Source organism: Anolis carolinensis, chromosome 4 (assembly GCF_035594765.1).
Source record: "Anolis carolinensis isolate JA03-04 chromosome 4, rAnoCar3.1.pri, whole genome shotgun sequence".
Classification (NCBI taxonomy): domain Eukaryota; kingdom Metazoa; phylum Chordata; class Lepidosauria; order Squamata; family Dactyloidae; genus Anolis; species Anolis carolinensis.
Genome location: NC_085844.1, coordinates 185,578,046 through 185,601,207, shown reverse-complemented (window position 1 = coordinate 185,601,207; position 23,162 = coordinate 185,578,046). Strand labels below are relative to the sequence as shown.

At 39.3% G+C, this 23,162-nt stretch overlaps 1 long non-coding RNA gene across 1 annotated transcript; it reads right to left on the bottom strand.

Annotated features, from left to right (window-relative positions):
• Positions 1 to 1,405: 1,405 nt before the first annotated feature.
• Positions 1,406 to 21,929, bottom strand: LOC103278684 (uncharacterized). The gene is made up of 3 exons (XR_010005437.1): positions 18,305 to 21,929; positions 17,984 to 18,088; positions 1,406 to 2,716 (listed from the first exon to the last, which is right to left on the bottom strand). It is a non-coding gene; the product is annotated as an uncharacterized LOC103278684 (long non-coding RNA).
• Positions 21,930 to 23,162: the final 1,233 nt, after the last annotated feature.

Genomic DNA, 23,162 nt, shown 5'->3' with positions numbered 1-23,162 from the left:
GGAATTTAAATCCTGTTCTTTAGTCGCAGGAAAACACTCAAACCTCTACACCACACTGTATTACAGGCAAAACATGTGTGTCTAGTACTGCATTAAACAAATGAGTAAATTACGGCGTGCAGGAAATATTTTTTGGCACATGATACTGCATTTATTTTATACAAATATATATGATATATATTTGTCCTAGTGGGCACCATAAATTAAGATGTAGAGAGCATTGCAGTAGTCCAAACGGGATGTGACCAAGTCATGGACTACTATGGCCAAGTCTGGCGTCTCAAGGTATGGGCACAGCTGGTACACAAGTTTTAATTGTGCGAGGGCGCTCCTGGCCACTGTCAACACCTGGGGTTCCAGGGTCAGCGCTGAGTCCAAGATCACCCTCAGACTGTGAACCTGCGTCTTCAGGAGGAGTGTACTGGAGAAGCTGAGTGGGCAGGAAAAGTCTTAATAAAAAGGAAGTTCTTTGTCAGATATTTTATTGACTAGGAGATAAACACAGTGATCATTCACAACAGCAGTAATTCTAGTTCTTCCTTTAACAGACCTTTGCAAAGTGAGTTTTTGAACTACAATTCCCATAATATCTGCATCATGCTGACCCTGCTGGCTGAAAAATACTGAAAGTTGTTTCAAAACATGATTTTTCCAGAGCTCTGCCTTTTCACAATTTTTGGTTTCTGTTAAAACTACCTTTTCTGCTATATTTATGTGTGCATGTCTACTGGTTGTACAATGTGTGTCTGATCAAGAGAGTCCCAGTTCAGGAAAGCTTATTTCACAGCAAGGCTTATATTAGTCTTCAAGATTTCACAAGACTCTTTGCTGTACAGGAGACTTACTTATACTTATACTTTGGTCACCTTAATAATATCTGCTTGCTCAGGATTGGCCTCATAAGAACTTTGCCAAAATTGGGTGCTGAGAACCACTTGGAACTAAAGAGTTCTTTCATGCAGCACAGAGGAGCAATATATGATTTGATGATTGGGTGTAAAATATAGACAGGTTAATTTTAGGAATATCCAAAATTCTTTAAAACAGAGACAGCTTTCATTATCTGATACAAATTGTCCAGGGAAGCAATGCATTCTCAGTTTAGCACAGTTTCCATCACACCCAAATGCCATGTCTCTATTTCAAAAAAAGATTCATCAGTGCAGTTGGGCATACTCTATGAAAAGCTGGACTTGGTCCAGCATACTAACGAGAAAAAGATAGTGAATTCAGAGGGAATTTCCTAATATTAGGTGACATTATTTTCCTATGTTGGTCAGTCTTCTTTATGTTGGGCAGCCAGCTTTCACATCACATGTTACCTGATACTTTTAACTTGAAGCATTAAACTAGGATTCAAAAGATTTGAGTTCAAATCAAAATTATCCATGAACCTTATGGATAACTTAGAATCATAGAATCATAGAATCATAGAATAGTAGAGTTGGAAGAGACCTCAAGGGCCATCTAGTCCAACCCCCCGCTAAGAAGCAGGAAATCGCATTCAAAGCACCCCCGACAGATGGCCATCCAGCCTTGGGTAACTCATCTTTCAGCCTAACCAGGGTTGTTGTGATAATAAGATGTAGATGGTAAAATCTTGTTGTGTTCCACCTTGCATCCTTACAAAAGACAAACATTGTACAAAAACAGACTTGTGGTCTCCTGAATGCAAAGCAAAGGTTCAACCAAGGAGCAATATACATTATTCCATTTGCTCCATTTCCTCTATCAATTCGCAGCTGAGTCAAAAAGCCCACCCTTACTTTCAAGACTTCTTACAAATCTTTCCTGATTTATGCACTCTATTTTTTCTGCAGTCACAGAATTAACCTCTGGGACACAGACTGCTAAAAACAGAAATAAATGGGTCCTAGAAAAAAATCAACCCTGAACTCTCCCTAGACTCCAAGATGGTTAAACAGACACTCCTATACATTGGACACACAGTGTGTGACTCACTAGAAAAGATGATAATGCTTAGTAAGTTAGAAGGCAATAGTAAAAGAGAAAGAGCGATTACAGATTGATGGACTCAATGAAGAAAGCCATGTCCCTGAGTCTGCAGGACAAGCAGGATTCAGGCATGTCTGGAAGGGCCCTTGGAGATCTCTCATTTATAGAGTTGACCTGATGTCAGTAAACAACAACACGTGCATTTCTTTCTCTGCTTAGATAGCATTCCCATTTCCATTTGACTCTGTTTCCCAGGGGCAAAGTTCTCAGAGCAGCCAACAGCTGGGTTTTCAGCACATGTCTGCTGTAATTTAAGGAGTCTTCTCGCAGCATGTAAAACAAAGGACGTTGGCTTCCCTATGTAGACCTGCAGTACATGGATTGTACCTTTTTGATTATTCATGATTTGGAACCAAGTGCTGGTAGAGATATAACCAATTTCTAGATGACCAGACTCTAACAACTCCTGGTTTATGTGTTTTTTCCCCTCCAGTACCTGAAAATCATACTTACTGCCCATCATTACAGAATACAGGCTTACCACAGTTAACAAAGCCTCTGACAGCAAAACTTTTTTTTTCACAAAGTCTCTTCATCCTTGTCCATATTCCCATTTCTTCCTCATCCCCAGTTTAGTATGAGGGTTCTTTAAAGCAACATCAGCCTTTGGAGGGTGGTGAAGAAGGACTGGAACAAAACAGGTTTCTGATGCTGGGCTGGAGCAGAATGGCTGCAGTGAATCACGCAAGAAAAACTTGAGCTGAAAAAGAAAGGGTTGATTTTATAGTACCGATATGTGCCTGCCTGCAAAAGGCAAGTTAAACAGCAGCTGCCTTCAAAATACATGAACAACATAATAAAGAGAAAAGGGGACAGCCAATAAGCCTACCTTACCAGCATTACTAAGCATGTTTTTAAAATGTATAGACCTATAAATTTGCCACCAAAATGAAATAATAAGCAATTACCTGACCTGATTGTTTCATTTCAAATGTGCAAGTTTTTAATTTGGGGTGGGGGGAACATGCAGAAACATGTTGAATTGCTCTTCTTTTGTGATATAGGCACTTATCCCTGTTTCTTCCATGTTATTTTTGTCTCTTACCAAATTTTCACCAAGATGTAATGCCAAGAAACATATAGTTTGTTATTGTGTGCCTTAAAATTAATTCTGATTTCTGGTGACCCGAAGGCAAACTCATTACAGGGTTTTCTTGACAAGATTTTTTCACATGGGAATTTCCTTTGTCTTCATCTGAGGCTGAGAGAGTGTGACTTCCCTAGGTCACCCATGGGTTTTATGGTTGTGAGCAGGAATTCGAACTATGGTCTCCAGGATCATAGTCCAATATTGAAACCACTATACCATGCTGCCTCTTGTTATATCTGTATTAAGGCCAGATCAGTCCTATCCACCCAAATGCAGTTTTCCCTCTGTACTCCCAACTGTTTGAGACAGAACTTGTGGAATAATTGCCTAAGCTTCTTGTATTATTTGAGGCTTTTATGGATGATTGGACTGTTGCACAATATATTCACAGCAGTTAGCTGCTTTGCTGTTCGTGGTCCAGACATCTTGCCTCAAGGTAATAGTTCTGTTAGGAGAAATATCACATTTTGAAAGGTTTTGCTGCGAAGAAAACACATTTAGTTCCCATTAATTCTGTGCATCCCTACTGCCACAGCATTTTGGGTCACTTCCTGGGGTAAAAACAATGGCTTGCAGTGATGAGGAGCACAAATCTTTGCTTGCATTTTGGGGAAAGTGAGAGTAAGCCAGACAGAGATTCAGCAAGTATACATTGTGGCAATAAAAACGATAAAAAGGAAAAAGGTTAGAAGAAGAACGACTGTTTGGGGCTGGGGATATAGAGCGAGGAGGGAACTTCTGATGCTGTAAGGCCATTTGAGGTTGCATGAACCAGAGTGACTAAAATAATTAAGGACTGAGTAAGACAATCTAAAAAAAGTGATGAATCTCAGGAAAAGAAAACTGGCAGCTCAGTACAATTATTATGTAATATTCTAGAGTCCCTCTGGGACAATATATGTCTAGGCTGGCCAATGGACATGGCATCAGGCCTTAAATAAAAAAGACTAACCTATCTTGCCTGTAAGCATGATTCCATACAATATGCAATGTGTCACTTGCAGTGATTTCAAGGTTTGCTTAAAAAAGAAATACTCCTATAAGCACAGAAAGGACTCAGATAAATCTTTCCTATAGTTGCATGCCACTGATGGCACAGTGGGTTAAAGCCTTGTGTTGACAGGACTGCTGACTTGAAAGTTGGGCTGCTGACCTGAAGGTCAGCCTCCCACAAGTATAGTAAAAACATCAAAACATCTCAGCATTCCCTGGGCAATGTCCTTACAAACGGCCAATTCTCTCACACCAGAAGCGACTTGCAGTTTCTCAAGTCACTCCTGACACGGAAAAAAATGTCCTGTGCGTGCATATCAAAGAAAATGAAGAGAGGAGACTGAACCTCTCCACCAAGCAAAGGGATATACAATACAGAATAAAATCATATTGAATAAACAATATAGGAATATAAAGTTTTTTATTCTGTTCCTAAATATAAATTCCAGAATGGAATGGTGGAGGGAACAGAAGGGTTTGAAACCCAACCACCCCCAACTAGGTAAGATCGTACAACCAAGGTTCCTATTTCTTCCTGTAAAAATCTTCATGTTTCAGAGTGTTTCAGTGATAATAGATAGGGAAAATAATTTGTTCTCTCCCTATAAATAGTCATCCCCTCACTCTAGTGAGTTTTATTTTTTTTGACAACAATATGGTATGTAATACAATTTTTGTTCCTGGGCTATAAATGTAATTTCCTAATTGGTTCTGTCATAAAAACATCGAAAAGGTTTATTAAACTGCAAAGACTTTGTTTTTGCAAGACATCTTATAGCACATTTTGCTATAGTTTTTCAATGAATATCTCATAGAGTCTCAAGCAATTCACCATAGCTTGTGGCAGCCACAAAAACAAAGTTACCAGAGTATAACAACTACTTTCAAAGTAAATACTACTCAATTAAACAGGAACAACATTTTCAAATCAGGAACATAAATTTTCTCAAATTTTGTTATTTATGGATTTGGTTAAAATGTTCTGGGTCCTTCAGTGTGAGGCAGGCATGGGCAAATTTTGGTCTTCCGGGTGTTTTGGACTTCGACTCCCACAATTCCTGGCCTCAGGTCCTTTCCTTTTAAAAGGAATAAACGGAAGGTGTCTGAGGCCAGGAATTGTGGGAGTCGAAGTCCAAAACATTTGGATGAATGAATGTAACCAATGGTTGTGTAAAAGGGAATGTCAACAGGTGCTGCTTGTCTCAAAACCAGGTAACAATCTGTTGAAATTTCTTCCAGATACAGGATACAGGTACAGGATCCCCTCCAGTTTTCAATGTGGCAACCATATCCAAAATCAAAGATGGAGACTTGCAGTCTTTTGTGACTCTGACAGCATCACTTCTGTTTTGCTTGCATGATAATTATTTTAACCATCTTTGCCTGATGAAGGTGAATTCTGAAAACTAGCAAAATATTTTTGCACCTTTTTTCTTATATCACCCATATATATTTTGGATTTCATTCTGAATTCCAATCTCCTCCCTTCTCCCAGTTGCTCCTCACCTCCAGCTTCCATTTCACACTCCAACCACAACAATGAAACTTTTACATTGTCATTTTTTTTCTTTTCTTTATTCCCTCTCCCCCATGTTATGATGATTTTGATAAACTAACCTACAGCACTGACTGGTCTTCCAGATGTTTTGGACTGGCCTCCCAGAATCCTAACTCATGACCTGGATTATATGAGGCTCCATCTACACTGCCATTTAAAATCCAAATATTATGCTTTTAACTGGTTTGTATGGCAGCGTAGATACATATAATACAGTCCAAAGCAGATAATGTGGTTATCTGATTTAATAACCTGGATTACATGGCAGTGTAGATTCAGCTTGAGTTTACACTGCCATATAATTCAGTTCAAAGCAGATAATCTAAATGTTACATGGTAATATAGGCTGGATCTACACTGCCCTATATCCCAGAATCTGATCACAGATTATCTGCTTTGAACTGGATTATATGAATTTACTCTGACAGATAATCTGGGATAAGAAAATAATCTGGGATTAGATCCTGGAATATAGGGCAGTGTAAATCCAGCTGTAGATCTAAGTTTTTGAACCTATTTGAGCAATAGGGTTTGGGACCTTGGATAGGTTCTTTTAAAGTTCACACTAAAACCCAGAATAGTCTCACCATTTGCCTTGACCTAGAAGCCACCTGCTAATACTGCATGCTGGCTGGGGCATTCTGGGAGTTACAATCCTTTCCCAAACTCTGCCACTGGCATGCCTGATGGAATGAATCCCTTTTGTATAGTATTACATAAAGAAATCAGGTTGTTTCTTAGGACTCTGTATCACTATGCCTTAGTACAAGATTATCATTACATTGTGAATTTACGGTGTGGTGTTATGCTATGGGTTCAGCACAGCAAAAATGTCGTGAGAGCTGGCATTGGGACTTAAATAAACAAACAGACGTGTATATGCTTGCATGGTTATTTAGTTAAAACCAATAAAATATTTTTGAAAACTGAACTGGAATTGACAGAGCTGGAAAGCGCAAGCAGCAGTCTGTGCCAGCTGGCATTCTATATTAGTAAGCACTGAAAGCCACTGGGAAGGAAGCATTTGCTTTTAAATTACATAATTCTGTGCCGTGTTCTCCAGCAAATTTAGCCTAAAAGGAGCATAGTGCCCCCTACTGTCTCTTCCGTCTGCATTAATTTGCCCAATTATTATATTCATTTTCATATTTTATATTTATAATAATATTTATTTGTATATCGCGTCTCAGAGTGGGACTCAGAGTGGCTCACAATGTAAAAATATAATAAAATTAAAAGCATACAAAAATGAACATTAAAATAGAATTGAATCATTTGCAACTTCAAGACAATTCAAATCTCAGGTTAAAGAATACAACGTTAAAAAGATAAAAGGGTACTTTATACGTTTATTTAAAACAATACTGCACTCCAGTCCAAAAGCCATCTGCTTGACAGAGTAAAATTAAATATAAAACCACAATTATATAACTAAATTGCAAAACAAAAAGGCAGCTAACACCCTATGTTTGTGTTGCGATAAATATTCATCATGCAATAAATCAACGTTTAATGACTGGGGAGTATAAGTGATAAAAGGTTGTGTTTGAAAACACTGCGATAAAGTACTTAACTTCAGTGACAAAGAAAATAATTTTTCATGATAGTGGCAATGGTGGTTATGTGCCTTCAAATCGTCTCTTTCTTATTGTGTCAGAAGTGACTTGAGAACATACTGCAAGTTGCTTCTGGTGAGAGATTTGGCCTTCTACAGAGATATTGCCCAGGAGACACCTGGATGTGTTACCATTCTGCTGGGAGGCTTCTCTCATGTTCCAGCAAGCTAGAGCTGACAGATGGGAGCTCACCCTGTCTTGTGGATTTGAACCATAAAGATATAACAAGTATTGAATTTTGAAACAGACAAACCAGACTAATCTGTTAGACTTGGCGTTTTTTTGGGGAGAGGGTGTTTTTATTGTTTTTATTATTATTATAAAGGTAAAATTATTTCAGGTTTTTCTTGACAGAGTTTGTTCAGAGAATTTGCCTTTTACTTTCCTCTGAAGGTGACTTGTCCATTGCCCAAGGTCACCCAATCCATGAATAAATGGGAATTTGTACCCTGGTTTTTCAGAGTCCTAGCCCAACTATGAACTCACCAAGCTACACTGGCCTGCTTATGTCATTAACCATATTTATATCCAAATGCCGTCTTGCTCCCCACTTTATCTTCAAAGAATTCTGTGAGGTAGGTCAATGATGGTTCATCATCTCGGTTCATCCAGACTTCTGTGAAAACTGAAAATGACATGCTGTCCCTGGTTCTGGAGCCTACCCAGATTCCTCTTTCTTGGGGTGCATTTACACCAGTGGTTCCCAACCTGTAATACAGTCTGTGGCCTCAGCATTATTACTACAGTCCAACCAAAACAAATTGTTCTTGGTGTCTTTGTTTTTAGACCTGTTCCTGGGGTTATTTGGGGTGTTGATTCAGAAAAATGCATTGGATAGACCACATCAGCTCTATATTATTAAATATGGTTTTCTGTGGGCAAGCCAATGGTGACTACTGGATGACATATGTTCTGTATCAGAAACTAGAGCTGATTTGGTCTATCTATTGCAATTTTCTGAATCAGCACCCCAAATAATCAAACCGAATCTAAAGTTGACCAAAAACTGATTCGTAACCCCTTTGGTACTAATGTTGGAGAATGATCCCTGGTCAAAGTGGTCGCTGGCCAAAAAAAGTTGGGAACCACTGATTTACACTGTCGAATTAATGCAGCTTGACACCACTTTAGCTGCCAGTGCTATGGAATAATAGTAGTTTCGGTTTTAAAAGGTCTTTAGTTTTTTCTATCAAAGAGGGCTGGTGCCTCATCAGACTAGAATTTCCATGATTCTATATAATTGAGCAATGGCAGTTAAAGTGGTTTAATTCGACATTGTAAATGCACTTTTGTAGTATAGCTTCCATCTCATCTTACATTAGCAATGTAAATTTCTCTCTTTATTTTTTCCATGCCTGAAGAGGGAGCCCAGTTAATGTTTTTATTGTTCCCACTGCTCTCTGAGTGCTCATCCAGACAGGCCCAAAACATGAGACCTGTCACAGGTGCCCAAATGATGTCTCAGTTAAAACTGAATTAATCTGGAGTAAACTGGGAAATTCCAGTTTACTCCGGATTAATTTTACACCTGGAAAGATCTGGATCTTAATGTAAGGTCCGGAACTTTCCATGTGTGGGCCCTGTGGGGATCCCTGGATATTTTATCCCAGTTCCTCCTGGGATTGCATCCTGTCTGGAAGGGCCTGGGAGCATATATTTCTAATGATTTGTCCCTCCAACCATTCTTGACAAATTCACAAATAATTAGCGCATTTGCTCGCATCAGGGTGCTAATGCTTTTTTGCATATTGTACTATATGTCAAGCCACTAGATGGCAGCAGCAAATGCTCAAGGCAGCCTTACCAGGCACACAACCTTTCCGGTTCAGATACAGTACTTTCTCAGGCCCCATCTACACTGGCATATAAAATCCAGTTTTTGTAGTTTAATAAACCTTTTCCTTGGTTTTTTTTTGTGATAGAACCAATTAGGAAATGATATTTATATCCCAGTGCCAAAATTGTGTAACATAGGCTGGATCTACACTGCTATAAACATTATAAAAATTAGATTATCTGCTTTGAGCTTGATTATATGGCAGTGTAAACTCATATAATCCAGATCAATGCAGATAATGTGGATTATCTGCTTTGATAGTCTGGAATACATGGCAGTGTAGATCCAGTCATAGTGTTATAGGTGGCCCTTTCTACACTGCAATATAATCCAATTTCTGATCTCAGATTATCTGCTTTGAACTGGATTACATGAGTTTACACTGCTGTGTAATCCAGTTCAAAGCAGATAATTTGGGATCAGAAACTGAATTATATGGCAGTGTAGAAAGAGCCACATATAATCCAAAGCAGATAATATGGATTATTTGCTTTGATAATGTAGATTATATAGCAGTGTAGACCCAATCTCAGAAACCTTCTCTTCTGAAAATAAAATGCCACTTTCCCCCACACTCAGACATGGCTTTCCCAAAGCCAGTTTGTGCACCAAAGCAATCTTCCTGGCTTCCTCATATTCTACCTTCCAATACACGTTGGAGGCAAAATAAAAATAAAAATACGAATTACCATTCCTGATAGCTCCAGGAGTAGCCATTTCTCTTTTAAATAAATTGCATTCAGTGGCTTCTATGGCAATGGGGTAGTTGTGAATCTCCTCTGGGTTTTGGCCTGAACTTTGATCTGAAAGTATGTAGTAAATAAAATGTTGCCCATATTTGAAGTGTCACAAGACTCAGGCCACTTCCACACAGCTGTATGTAATCCATGGAACTGGATTAAATGACAATGCAGACTCAGATAATCCAGTTCAAAGCAGATATTGTGAATCATCTACCTTGATATTCTGGGTTATATGGCTGTGTAAAACGGCTCTCAGTGCTGTTTCTACTGCTTTCTAACAGATTGATGTCTTGGACAGAAATTCTGACATTTTGCAGAGGGGGAGCATAGCTAATTTTTACTTGACTACAACTCCTATCAGCCTCATGCTATTGATGGATGTTGGTTATGGGTGTTAGTGAGAACTTTAAAACAGCTAACCAAGACATTATTTGATGGATAAGGTTCAGTACCTTGGATGGTTCCTTGAAAGTTGAAGTCTTCAGAGAACTATTTCAGCCTTTGAGCATAGAGGAGAGCCCATCCAAAAGCTGGAGATGACAACACAACACCTCCCCAGGAACATCCGGGCTTTATTTGACTCCAGTGGGCCAAATGTGATCACGAAGGCCTAGATCCTTCACCACTGCAGTATACAATACTGGATTCATTGGGTCGGTGTCTTGATATAGGGGAAGGCCAGGTGATAGTCTTGAAATCTTCTGAATTTTTCCTATACAGTAGAGCTTCAATTTAAGAGTGTCCCAACTTAAGACCTTTTTGATTTAAGAGCCATTGCTCAGCCCAGGTTTCGCTTTGACATACAAGCAGCATTCTGAGTTAAGAGCTAGCGCCAGGTAGAGCACTAGCAAGAGAGTACAGGGCTTTAGGGCTTCAAGGGAGCAGCCTCCGTGCCTCGTTCTCTTGTCCACTTTAGAAGATTGCTGTCTACTTTGTTCTTGTCTGCTTTCAAGAACTTTGGGTTAGTTGATTTTCTGTGGTTTCTATTACTGGCATGTTTGGCTTCATAGAGAGAGAGGGGGGAGAGGGAGCAAGAGAGGGAGGGAGGCTGGAATGAGTACAGAATGAAGAAAATAATGCTTCTTCCTCTTCATTTTGTGCTTTGTGCTTCCTTGTCACAACTTTATGCTTCTACCATTTTAAAGTTGATTTTCTTTTTTATTGTTCAATTCATGACTGATTCCATAATGGAAGCTACTCAAATGAATTAACACTTAAGTAGCTCTCATTAATTCAAAAGACCCATTGTGATAAGGAACCACATGACAGATGGATTGACTCCACTATAGTTGAACTGAGTTTGCAAGACTTATGCTGTTGATGACCAAGGCTATTGGAGGTCTCGCATTCAGGGGGTCACAGTATTTTTTTTATTTTAGAGCCAGGACCAGCCTGTTTTACCTTGGTATTTTGTTCTGTTTTAGGGCCAAGGATAAGTCCAGCACCACCATTTGCTCCAATGTCCTTGGACACATTGCACTTTCTCGGTCTCAAAAACTCTGTGATAGGGTTGCCTTAGGGTCTCCATAAGTCAGGAACGGAACAACATATGACATGTGTTGCACAAGGCATACAATAACAAATGACATAAATAGCCCCTTTCCTTGGTATTTTATTACCACACATAGAAAGATACAGAATGAAAAATCATTTCCCAGCTTTGCTCCTAAGTGGAATACTATAAATATGCTTGCGGCTCTTTATATGAATCAGCTATAAACTCTTTATTGATTAACATGAAGGCATTCAAATAGAAATCTAAGACAGTCAAGCACTTGTACTTACTAGTGTAACAAACAGCATTCTGTTCCTGACATTGGCTTGCAGTCAGCAGCCTCTGTATTTTCATCTCCTTTAAAACCCTGAACAGCTGGCACACAACCACCATGAATAGTCACCACCTGCAAATTCTCTAAAACTTGAAAGAATTACACTTTAGCATAACCCTTATTCTAAGTGAAAACAATTTATTATGTATAAACTACTAATTCTCCAATGTATGTATGTATTTATTTACAATATTTATATCCCGCCTTTCTCTACCCAGAGGGGGACCCAAGGTGGCTTACAAATGGCACCTGTGCAGTACCTTGGGCATAAAACACAGACATGAATAAAATTATTAAAATTAAAACAGACATAAAAACGTAATTAAAATACATTCCGATATGAGGTGTGTCATCCAAAGATAAGGCCTAAAGCCATTCCATAATCCATTGCACGATTCCAGATTTAAATTATTGCACTGCGTTATTTATCAAAGGCTTGCTCCCACAGAGAGAGGCTCATTTTGTTCAAAAATATTCCTATTAATGAGCAACTTTTCTATGAAGCAAACATGAATGTGGAGAAGAACAGCAGGAAGTCCAATCATGGCAACAATCCACATAATTTTCCATGTTTGTATTGTAAAATCTGGTAGTAACATATACACTGTCACATCATGAGTATACTGTATTATCCACCTCTGAATACACCTAATATATGTTGTAAATAATTTTCCACACCTAACAACTTCCAGAGGGAGCCAGTATGGTGCAGTGGCTGGAGCGTTGGGCTATGACTTGGAGACCAGTATTTGAATCCCCGCTCAGCCATGAAAGCCCATTGGGTGACCTTGGGCAAGTCACACTCTCTTAGCCTCAGATGACTGCAACACCCCTGTGAACAAATCTTGTCAATAAAGCCCTGTGATAGGCTCTAATTTTCCTTTCATGTGCCCATCTCCATTACTTCATTTGCAAATGAACTTATCTGAAAACTCTTGTGTCAAAGAAGTGCCAAATTTCAGAGTTCATAAATACCACAGCCAAGCCAACAAGAAGATTAAATCCCATTTGTTAATAGCCTGCAAAGAACGTTGCAATGAAAGCAGCTCCCTACTGCTCTCTTATGGTTTGTCCTCATACAACAACCATTCGGGTATATCGACCTAAAAAACATACAACTGCGTAAAGTTTTATAATGTTTCCTTCCAGGTTTTGGGCCATTCACAATACCTTGTCAAATTACTTCTGAGTGGCAACTGAACTGCTTACAGCAACTATAGCCAGAGGAGATTCCTTTCCCTGAGGAAAATGGCACAATGCAGGCTGCAAACATTGGTGATCACTTTGTGATATAGAAAAGGGCTGTTGCTGTGTACCTTCAAGTCATTTCTTACCCACAGTACTGCGGTTTCTTGGAAGAATCTGTTCAGAGGAGGATTTGGTCTTGAATTTCTTTGAGGCTAACAAAGTGCAACTTGCCCAAAATCCCCCAATGGGTTTACATGGTTGAAACAATGGCTATATACATTGACCCATCAGAAAGGAAAGGAGTTGCTATCTCAGCCACTCTGTGCCCAGTTTTGGATTTTGGAGTATTTTGGATTTCGGAATTCCAGATTTGGGGTGTTCAGCCTGTATGGCTAATTCTAACCATTACCCCATTACAATAAAAAAAACAACCACTGGTTAACTTTTAGTATACTGGAATCCCCCTGGTGTCAGAAAACACACCACAATTCATTCATGTTGTTGTTTTTAAATTATGACACACAAAGGCTAAGGTAACATCTTATGGTACCTATAAGGTGTCTACTAGGTAGTGCGACATTTATGCACAAGCTAAATAACCAACTGCATAGAAACTCTAAATACAATAAATATACAATAAAATTAAATTAAATTGGAAGTGATGCTATGGAGCCTCTAAAATTTGATTCAGCATTTTTCAAGCCAGTCATACCAGGAACATACACATACTTCATATTTCTGAGTACATCTTTTGGTTTTCTCCCCTCATGGAAGAACATGTTCCTGTACCATAATATCTAGGGATAGTGAAATCTCCTCTGTTGCATAAGTGAAGGTTCTAGTTACGTATTGTGTTCACTTCCGTTTCATTCTCAGACCTCATTACTGCTGCAATATCGGAAGGAAAGCCATATTATTCACCATCTGTATGATTCCTTCATTTAAGAGCCTTTCTCAATCCTTGATCTCCAGATATAATTGGACTACATTTTCAGTCATAGCTAATGTTGAAGTCCAACAACATTTTTGTTTATTTGTTACATATATATCCTGTGTTTCCTCAAAGAGCTAAACTGGCAGCATGATTGCTCATTTGTTATTTTTTTGTTGTGCTTGCATATTGTTTGACATAATAAGATTCTTAAATTAAATGCACATGCAATACATATTCCAAATCCATATGCAATGCTAGGAAATTTACATGGTGTTGACTCAGTTGATGTTAATGCTTCTGCTTATGATGAGAAAAAACAAAACAAAATTAAGTAGTAATTTCTAAAATCCTTTTAAAAAATACATCTCAATTTCTACTTAAAATGGACCTAAAATGGAAATAATCTGTCAATTAGTCTCAATCGTGCACAAAAATATTTGGAATATCAATCCCATTGTAAATGCAGTTTTGTGGAAAGTGGTTCATACATTTTTGAGCAAAAACTTCAGAAATCCAAAGAATTTGTTCAAGTATCCATCAACTAAACAAAGTAGTTGATGAGACAATCTAAAATCTTACCAGTTTGTGTTTTGATTCTGTAAGATAGTACTGTACATCATGCCCTAAATCCTAGCCCTGACCCATTCAATCACTGAGGTTTATTCGTGTTTTACTTCTTCCCTTAATAATGGATTGAATATGTCTATTCTAGTTAAAACTAATTAGTAAGAAGCCAGTCTCTGTCTGGTCATTCTAGGATCACGCATGTAGATTTATAGAGGGTAACAGGCAAGCAGACAGACAAATATTTTAATTACAGTATAGATCAAACAATTTTAAAACCATTTAAATAACTAAAAACACTAAAGAAACTAATATACTTAATCATGACAAAGCAATTGTAATCACTGCAGTCCGGAAAGGCCTGCATGAACAAATGTGTTCACTGGGTCTTGTCTTGGATATCATACTGAGGGAAAGGCAGGATACTAATTGATTAATTACTTTAATGAATGAATAAATAAATAAATAAATATTTTCAGAAAGCAAGTAAAGCATTAAACTTTTGCAGTCTCTAGAAAACACACGGAGACAATGTTTTGCTTCTTAAACTGTGGGTTCCGAACCCAATGGGGATGTCCAATGTTGGGGACATGAAAAATCTGGCAACAGTAAAAAGTTTCTGACTAGATACTTACACAAATCTGTTAGCAAAAACATGTAGTGTTTACAATGTAGAAAATGATTCTGCTTTACTGCATAAAAAGGAAAATCAGCCTGTTTAGCAAGCCTTGCAAATGCTGAATTATCATCAGGAAATGTTTGTTTTTTTATACCTATTTTATATATACCTATATACTTGAGGCCATGTAAATATTTATCGGGCAGAAAGGGGTCATGAAAAAAATTGTCAGACAGAAAGGAGTTGCGAGGAGAAAAGGTTTAAGAGGCCCTATTCTAGAGAGTAAGTTACAACCTCTCTCATGAAATTATCTAATGGCAAGTCAGTGAGACTTCCACTGAAGATCTCAGCAGTTGACCGGACATATCTACAGGAAGGTAAGAAATGTACAACAAACTGTGGTTTGGCTCCAACTCCCCTCATCAATGGCTACATTGACTAGGGCTGATGGGACATGGTTTCCTGAACTACAGCCAGTCCCCAAATTACAGACATCTGACTTACAAACAACTCATAGTTAGGAATGGGGGTGAGACAACAGGAAGTGAGAGAAATATACCTCTAGGAAGGGAAATTCACTTCTGAAAGAGTTATCATGGGGAAAAGGGATCTCCACTGAAATTTTCTTGCTAATCTTTATTTCCACAACAAGCCAAAGTTTTCAAAATCCAATTATCACAGGGACAGAAATGGAGGAGAAATCCAGAGCATAGGTAAAGGTAAAGGTTTTCCCCTGACATTAAGTCTAGTGGTTTCCTACTCTGGGGGTTGGTGCTCATCTCCATTTCTAAGCCGAAGAGCCAGCGTTGTCCGTAGACACCTCCAAGGTCATGTCGCCGGCATAACTGCATGGAGCGCAGTTACCTTCCTGCCGGAGTGGAACCTATTGATCTACTCACATTTGCATGTTTTCGAACTGCTAGTTTGGCAGAAGCTGGAGCTAACAGTAGGAGCTCACTCCACTCTCCAGATTCAAACCCCTGACCTTTCAGTCAGCAAGTTCAGCAGCTCCGCGGTTTAATCTGCTGCGCCACCGAGGGCTCCTATCCAAAGCATGCATATGTGTGTGTGTGTGTGTACATGCATACATACACACACACACACATATGGCTGGAGTTACATGTTAAAAATGCACCTGTTCCAACTTACATACATATTCAACTTATGAGCAAACCTACAGAAACTATCGTGTTTGTAACTTGGGGGCTGCCTGTACACTAAAATACCTAGTTCCCAGACCCACCTGTAAAAGAATGCTGAGTTTTCTAATCCAGACTTCCCTACTATGATGCCCTCCTGCCTGCTCAGAAAAACAGGACTTGCTGCCCAAATCTCTGGAAGTCACACATTTGGAGAAGGCTATCCTGTTTCAAATCTGTCAAACTCATATGCAATTTGAGTGGGTGGCCATGCTTTACCTTTGGAATTTGTGTGGTGTTGCACACAGTTATTTTACTTTGTTCAGATTAGAAATCGAACGCTGAGATTATCAGACCACAGCTATCACACATTCACACACACAAGTGGACAAGCAGAATCCCCACCCTTAGGAAACATTTGCCTTTGGGCACCTGAGTCCACAGGGCAGCGATAACTTTCAGCTCTCTCTTGCTGCCTGGAACTCTCATCTTAGTCACGCTCTGACCGAGATTTTCCTAGGGATAGTCACTTGATATCCTCACTCTGCTTTGCTGGCATCCCTAATTGTTTGCACTGTGTCTCCTCTACTAGCAGGGCAGAGGTTACTGGACAGGCTGGTGCCAGGTCTTAGCTCATTGAGACATGCAAAACAGTGCCATTTAAAGTAGTGATCTACTGAGCAATGCCAGCATGCATGCTATTGGCTTTCGGATCGTGGTGATTAATATGGTAAAGATTTTGGGCACACTGGGGGAACAAATTGCCAGTCTGCTACATCAGATCAGAAGCTCCCAAGAAGCAGGATGGCGGGGTGGGGGGGGGGGGGGGGGAGAGTCTGAGTGAAACAATTCTCAACAGAAGTTATTGGTAGTCAGGGGAACATAAAGCCTAAAATAACATCCCATAGAGCTTACTTAGATACATATGTGACGTCTATGCCAAAAAGAACAAAATTCTGTCTAGATGGGAAGGCTATCAAGGAAAGTATTTAAAGGAAGAAAAAAATAGAAAGACAGAGTGATATGCAAAAACAGCTGGTTATTCTCTTTTCAGTGGAGTAATGAATCTACCCCAGGTTTTAGATCAGACTTTCTACCCTCTCTCTCAAATATTCAGCAGCTTGAGTAGCCCCTTGTTCATTTTAAAACCTAGAATGGATTTGCTGCTCCAATGACATGAGAGTCACAAGACCTGAACAGCATCAGCTGGAGTGTTGAATTGGGGGAATTTGTGTCCTTTTCACATTACACAGTTATAGCACTATGATCCCACTCCTATGGATTTGTGGGGTTTTTAGCCCAGCTGAGCCAGGGGAACTGACTGGATTACCTTGGGCCAGTCATTGACTTTCAACCTGATTTATCAGATAGTGAAGGAGAAGGACAGCCATAAATAACTCATCAAGTTCGAGAAATAAAATAATGTTTACAGGGTCATATTTGCATAAAGGTTCTCTAGTCTAATACAGTAGAGTCTCACTTATCCAAGCCTCGCTTATCCAAGCCTCTGGATAATCCAAGCCATTTTTGTAGTCAATGTTTTCAATATATCGTGATATTTTGGTGCTAAATTCATAAATACAGTAATTACAACATAACATTACTGCGTATTGAACTACTTTTTCTGTCAAATTTGTTGTATAACATGAAATTTTGGTGCTTAATTTGTAAAATCATAACCTAATTTTATGTTTAATAGGCTTTTCCTTAATCCCTCCTTATTATCCAAGATATTCACTTATCCAAGCTTCTGCCAGCCCGTTTAACTTGGATAAGTGAGACTCTACTGTATTAGTTTTGTTTTCAGGTTCTCACTGGGAAACTCAGAAACAGCCTTATCTCACTATTGCCTCTTACCAACTGGTCTTAAGTGACACACTTCTTCCAAATCTTCCTGCCTCCATCATGACTGGTATCCACTGATACTAAGGAGACATAATTCTAGCAACTGGAAAACATTTTCTGCAGGGGGGAAATAAAAGTTGCAGTGAGAACGAGATTTCTGTGCAGTGCGAAATACTGCCTTTACTCAGAAACACGGAATAGAAAATTAAAGTGCCTATGAACGAATTCCTATGCACTCTGTACATATCTTATATATTGTGCAACCCCCCCCCCCCCACAAAAGAGCAATACAATATTTAAAATGAAGAACAATTTTAACCAACATAAACTTACCAGTATTTAAATGATAAGTGTGGGCCTGCTTTTGGCTGATGAGAAAGTCGAGTTAATTAGGATTGTTGGAGCTACCCAATTTATTTTGCACTTTCCTCCATACGATGGCGGAAAGGACAACAGGACAACTCGTGTTGCTGCCCCTTCTCCCATATGATGGAGACAGGGACAGGGCCCCACCGCACCTTATCCAGTCCCCACCATATGATGGGGGAAGGAGGGAGGGCACACGGGGTGCTACGAGGCGTCCCACAAGCCTGTTGTTTCTCTGACAACTGCCAGCAAAACGACACAGCCCCAGGGGCTTTGGAGAGATCATAAAAACACTTCTGGTCCCAAGCATTTCAGATAAGGGATACCCAACCTGTAGAATCATAGCACTATAATTGTGTGATATGAAAGCATTCTATGTCCTAAACTATTCTAAAAGAAGACAATTGTTTCCTTCCTCCTGTCCATCAGCCTCTCCTTGATTTAGTTGAGTTTTCATTTCCTTAATTCCTTTGTTTTTACAGCTAGAAAAAAATCAGAAGTGCACACAGAATTGGGGATGATATTCTCCAATTATCACTGGAGCATAGATTACAGGATATTATTCCCCTTGTCCCTTGACCTGGAACCATACATTATTTTGCACATAACAGTCATTCTATAGCCTCACACCCTAGAAAGCAGGTGAAATCATGGTCTTTCTGACTGTAAGACATTTAGAGGGTGACCATCAAAATAAGCCCTCTATATACACTATCAACAGTAATGATTCTGATGTTAAATTGAGAAAGCTCTGGTTTTCCCTGCTTCTCCGCGGTGGAGGTTGGATTGAGAGTGTGAATGGAGAGGGGAGGTAAGAACAATGGCATGTTCACATTGTGTATGGCCCCACAAAATAAAACATAGTGCTGGCAGATGAAAGAAAATTACTTTGGCCCTCGGTCTCCTTGTACAGTGGATCAAGGAAGCTGAAAATAAACCCTGATGATAAGCAAATGGATCTACCCTCTTTGCAGAGCTGTCTAAGGTAGTAGCCAAACAATCCTTTCTAGGTTTAGACGGCAAATAAAATTCATCTGTTGCATTTGAGGTGTTCTTGCAGTAGGTTGAGTGATTGGGGGCAGTTTCCTGGGGGTTCAAGAGGCTTGGGGAGTTTCCTGGGGAACTTGTAGGGTTACATGCAGAGCACGGACAGTACTTTCCCCACTCTTAAGCTATAAGTGGTGGCCCTTCTTTCTGTTCCGCTATCTTCACAAGCACATTTTGTTGGAGATATGAGATAGGGACATCTTGCTGATTGTACATATGCTCCATTTCTATGGAGGCTAGAATGTCCCTTCCTTGTTGCTATGTCCTTATGTCTCCATGAAAAGCCTTTTATATTCAACAAGCTTTTGAGAACTGAATATTTTTAAAGAAAGGGCTTTTGACAAGGTGCTGTACTATTTGAATTTGCTGTTTTTAATACTTGTTCACGTGTGCCTTCAAGATATTTCCAAGTTCTGGTGATCCTAAGGCAAACGTACCACAGTGTTTTCTTGGCAAAATTTGTTCAAAGAGAGCATTGTCTTTCTCAGAAGCTGAAGGAGTCCAATCTTCCTAAATTCACCCAGTGGAGTTCAAAGACTGAGTAGGGACTTTTGAACCTTGGCTTCTTCAAATCCTGGTACAAAAGTCAAACCAATACAGTACCCTGGCTAATTTTAAATACAGTAGTACTGTTTTAAAAGTTGCGTGTTTAAATAATACAGTATTTGTTTTGATTTGTAAGTTGCCTGGAGTCCCTGCTGGAGGGAAACGTGAACTATAAATAATTATTATTTTATTTTGAAAACATAAAATATTTCCTTAGTAAATCAAAGAATTTGCAAAATTTTCTGATGAAGGAGTCTGTAATACAAATGAAAAGCTATACATTGTATTTAGGGACTACAGTTTTCATTCATGTGTTTTTAGTCAAATTGTACTGGAAATTCTTTTACCAAAATTTTTTGAAATACTTTTTTTTATTTCCCAAAGAAGGCCTCAAAATATTAACAAGCTGAAAAGCTCTTAGCTTTTAATAGTAAACATTAACTTGTAGCATCTTGAAACGTGACTTTTTAAATATATGGGTTTAACTGGCTTTTGGCTTTCCGGGAAAAGGAAATAGTCAAAGTTTAGTTCAGTCTATAGAGTGTGTTGAAAGTAGTGACAATGTGCCTTCAAGGTTTTTTTTTCCTGATGTATGGTGACCCTAAGGCAAATCTATCATAGGATTTTCTTGGCAAGATTTATTCAGAGGCAGTTAGTCATCCTCTGAGGCTGAGAGAATGTGACTTGCCCAATGTACCTAGTGGGTTTCCATGCCCGAGTGGAGATTCAGACCCTGGTCTCAGGAGTCTACGTCCAAAGCCCAAATTACTATGCCATGCTGGTTTGAAAATGCATTCTACAAATTACATCAGAAGGGGTCATAATGCTTCTTTAGAAGTGCTGATGAAATCAGACAAAATGCTACATTTTCACACCTAAGACCCTCCAAGGAGTTTTGCGGACTGGGATCACAGCTCTTGTCTTAAAGGTGCTGCTTCCTGAAAGCTGGGTTTTATGTCAAGATATGATCTACAAACTTGACTCCGAATAAAATAGCTCACACTTGTACACTTTAACAGAGGTAAATACCAGCCACTTTATTATTTGTATTAGGAGTTTCATTTGCTTCTGTGCAATGGCTCGACTATCTAGCAGTACAGCTAGCAAAGCAGGATAAGCTGGATTCGCCTACTTTATATTCCCTACCAACACTCTAGCAAACAAACCCACAGGTTTTATGTACCTTGTTTGTAGGATCAGGTCCTCACCAAATATCTATGTGACTCATGCTTCCTGGCATCTTGAGACATTGTTATATGTCTCTCTGCCAGTTTCCTTTTTCAATTTCTTCCCTATTGGCCTTCACCCTTCAAACTGTGGAGGAGTGGTTTCAAGTTAGCATGAGAGACACAATTTGGAAATTTCATTTTTAAGTCACAGTTCTCAGAATCCACTAACTAGCTTCTCCCAATATATGGACAAGGATTTGGTGACCCAACAGATGATGGTGATGATGACAATGTTTATTATATTTATTTATATCCAACTTTTTCCCCCCCAGTCCTGGGTGGAAAAGTGTTACCCCAGTTGTCATGGTCAATAGTCCAATTGGCTTTCCCTTTTCCTGCCTTAGCATTTTATCTTCCACATTAGAACAATATTTTCTTTACATAGTATTGTTGAACCTGCTCTTTATCATAGTGACCTATTTCAGATCATAATCATATTTAGGTGATATACTAAAGTGAAAGACCCAAGAAAACTGCAACTCAGATGTTTCAAAACTTTTGTCGTATTCTGTGTCATAAATGCTAGGGGAAGAAATCTTGTATCTCTGAATGTGAAAATACCAATATTGTACAAGCACAGGAATGGCCCAAGTGCAGATTGTAGAATATTAGTGGAAGCATTCTTATTCATCCCAAATAAAAAGATTTTTAAAACCTCCTTTTTTTTTTTTTGCAGACTTTTGCCCCAAGACTATTGGGAAGACATCCAAAGAGCAAGACATATTTTAACATCCACACAATGGATTTAGCCCATCCACTACTATCCTAGTGTAATGCAGTCCTTGGGAATGTCCCTTTGGAGACTAGAGGTCACCAAATCCGCCAACTTTGTAAAGCTCAAAAGGGGGAATTCGGGGGTTGTAGTCCTCAAAACTATTTTTCAAAGAGCCGATATGCCAGCCACGTGCACACCTCTTTATATAGGAGTTTAACCTGTTTGTTTAGTATCTAGTTTTGTACAAAGGCTTTACCAAATCTTAAATCATGCCTGCACTAGATTTAGTGAGTCACATCTACTCTAATGTTTTCAGCATGGAGCAATACAGAAATGTACACTGTCAGCATGTGTAGACTCCTCTGCTGTGAAAACAAAATGAAATATAAAGTCTTGCTGATGGCACGAACACAAGCATGTTGGTTCACATTGTTTACAACCATGTAACATTTATGGTTTCTCCTCATCTCTTCTTCCTACTCAATGCTCCCAAATACCAACCTCGTGTAACTGTTTTAATCTGATTTCAGATATAACTGCTTGCAAGTACTTAAGTTTTATGGCATATTGGAGTACAAATCCACAATTTCTCCACCCCACTATGGTATCTACCACAAAAACGCTTTCCCCACAAGTATTAAAAACCTCATCACAGTAGAGTTTGGCTCCACTTTAAATTCACTTTAAATCAATTTTAGGGAGAGGCCAGACAGGTCCAAACTACAAACCCCAGAATTCTGCAGGAGGCAGAAACCGGATTTAAAGTGGATCCATGCTCTGGTGTGATGAGGCAGTAGGTTGATAGATATGGGTGCTCTTCCAACATCCCTTTGTCCAGCAACGCTCAAAAGCAACCTTCCCTGAGCCAGTGCCTTCCTGAGATGTTACATTGTAATGCCCAATACCCACAGCCATTGGAAATTATCACCCAGCATGCAAGGGCATTAACTTAGGAGAAGCTGCTCTCTATAGTTCCAGTCATGGTTCATATAGCTTAGGACAGCACGCTTAGTTTGTTTCGTTCAGGTCCACATCAAGTCTACACAAGCCCAGCCCTTAAAATCAGTGTGAGTGTCTGTGGGAGGATGGAGAAAGACCTGCTTGATAGGCTTCAGATCTGTCAGAGCTTAGTCACCCCTTGTTAATTTAATGAGGAAGCCTCAGTACGAGTGAGGAGTGAAACTACCAGTAGATCCTGTGTGGTTACTCAGCAGAGCCAGAGGGATAGGCAATGCCCAGCTTTGGTAGGTGAATTTGTTGAGGAACCTGCCTTCTTGCCATCTAGCAC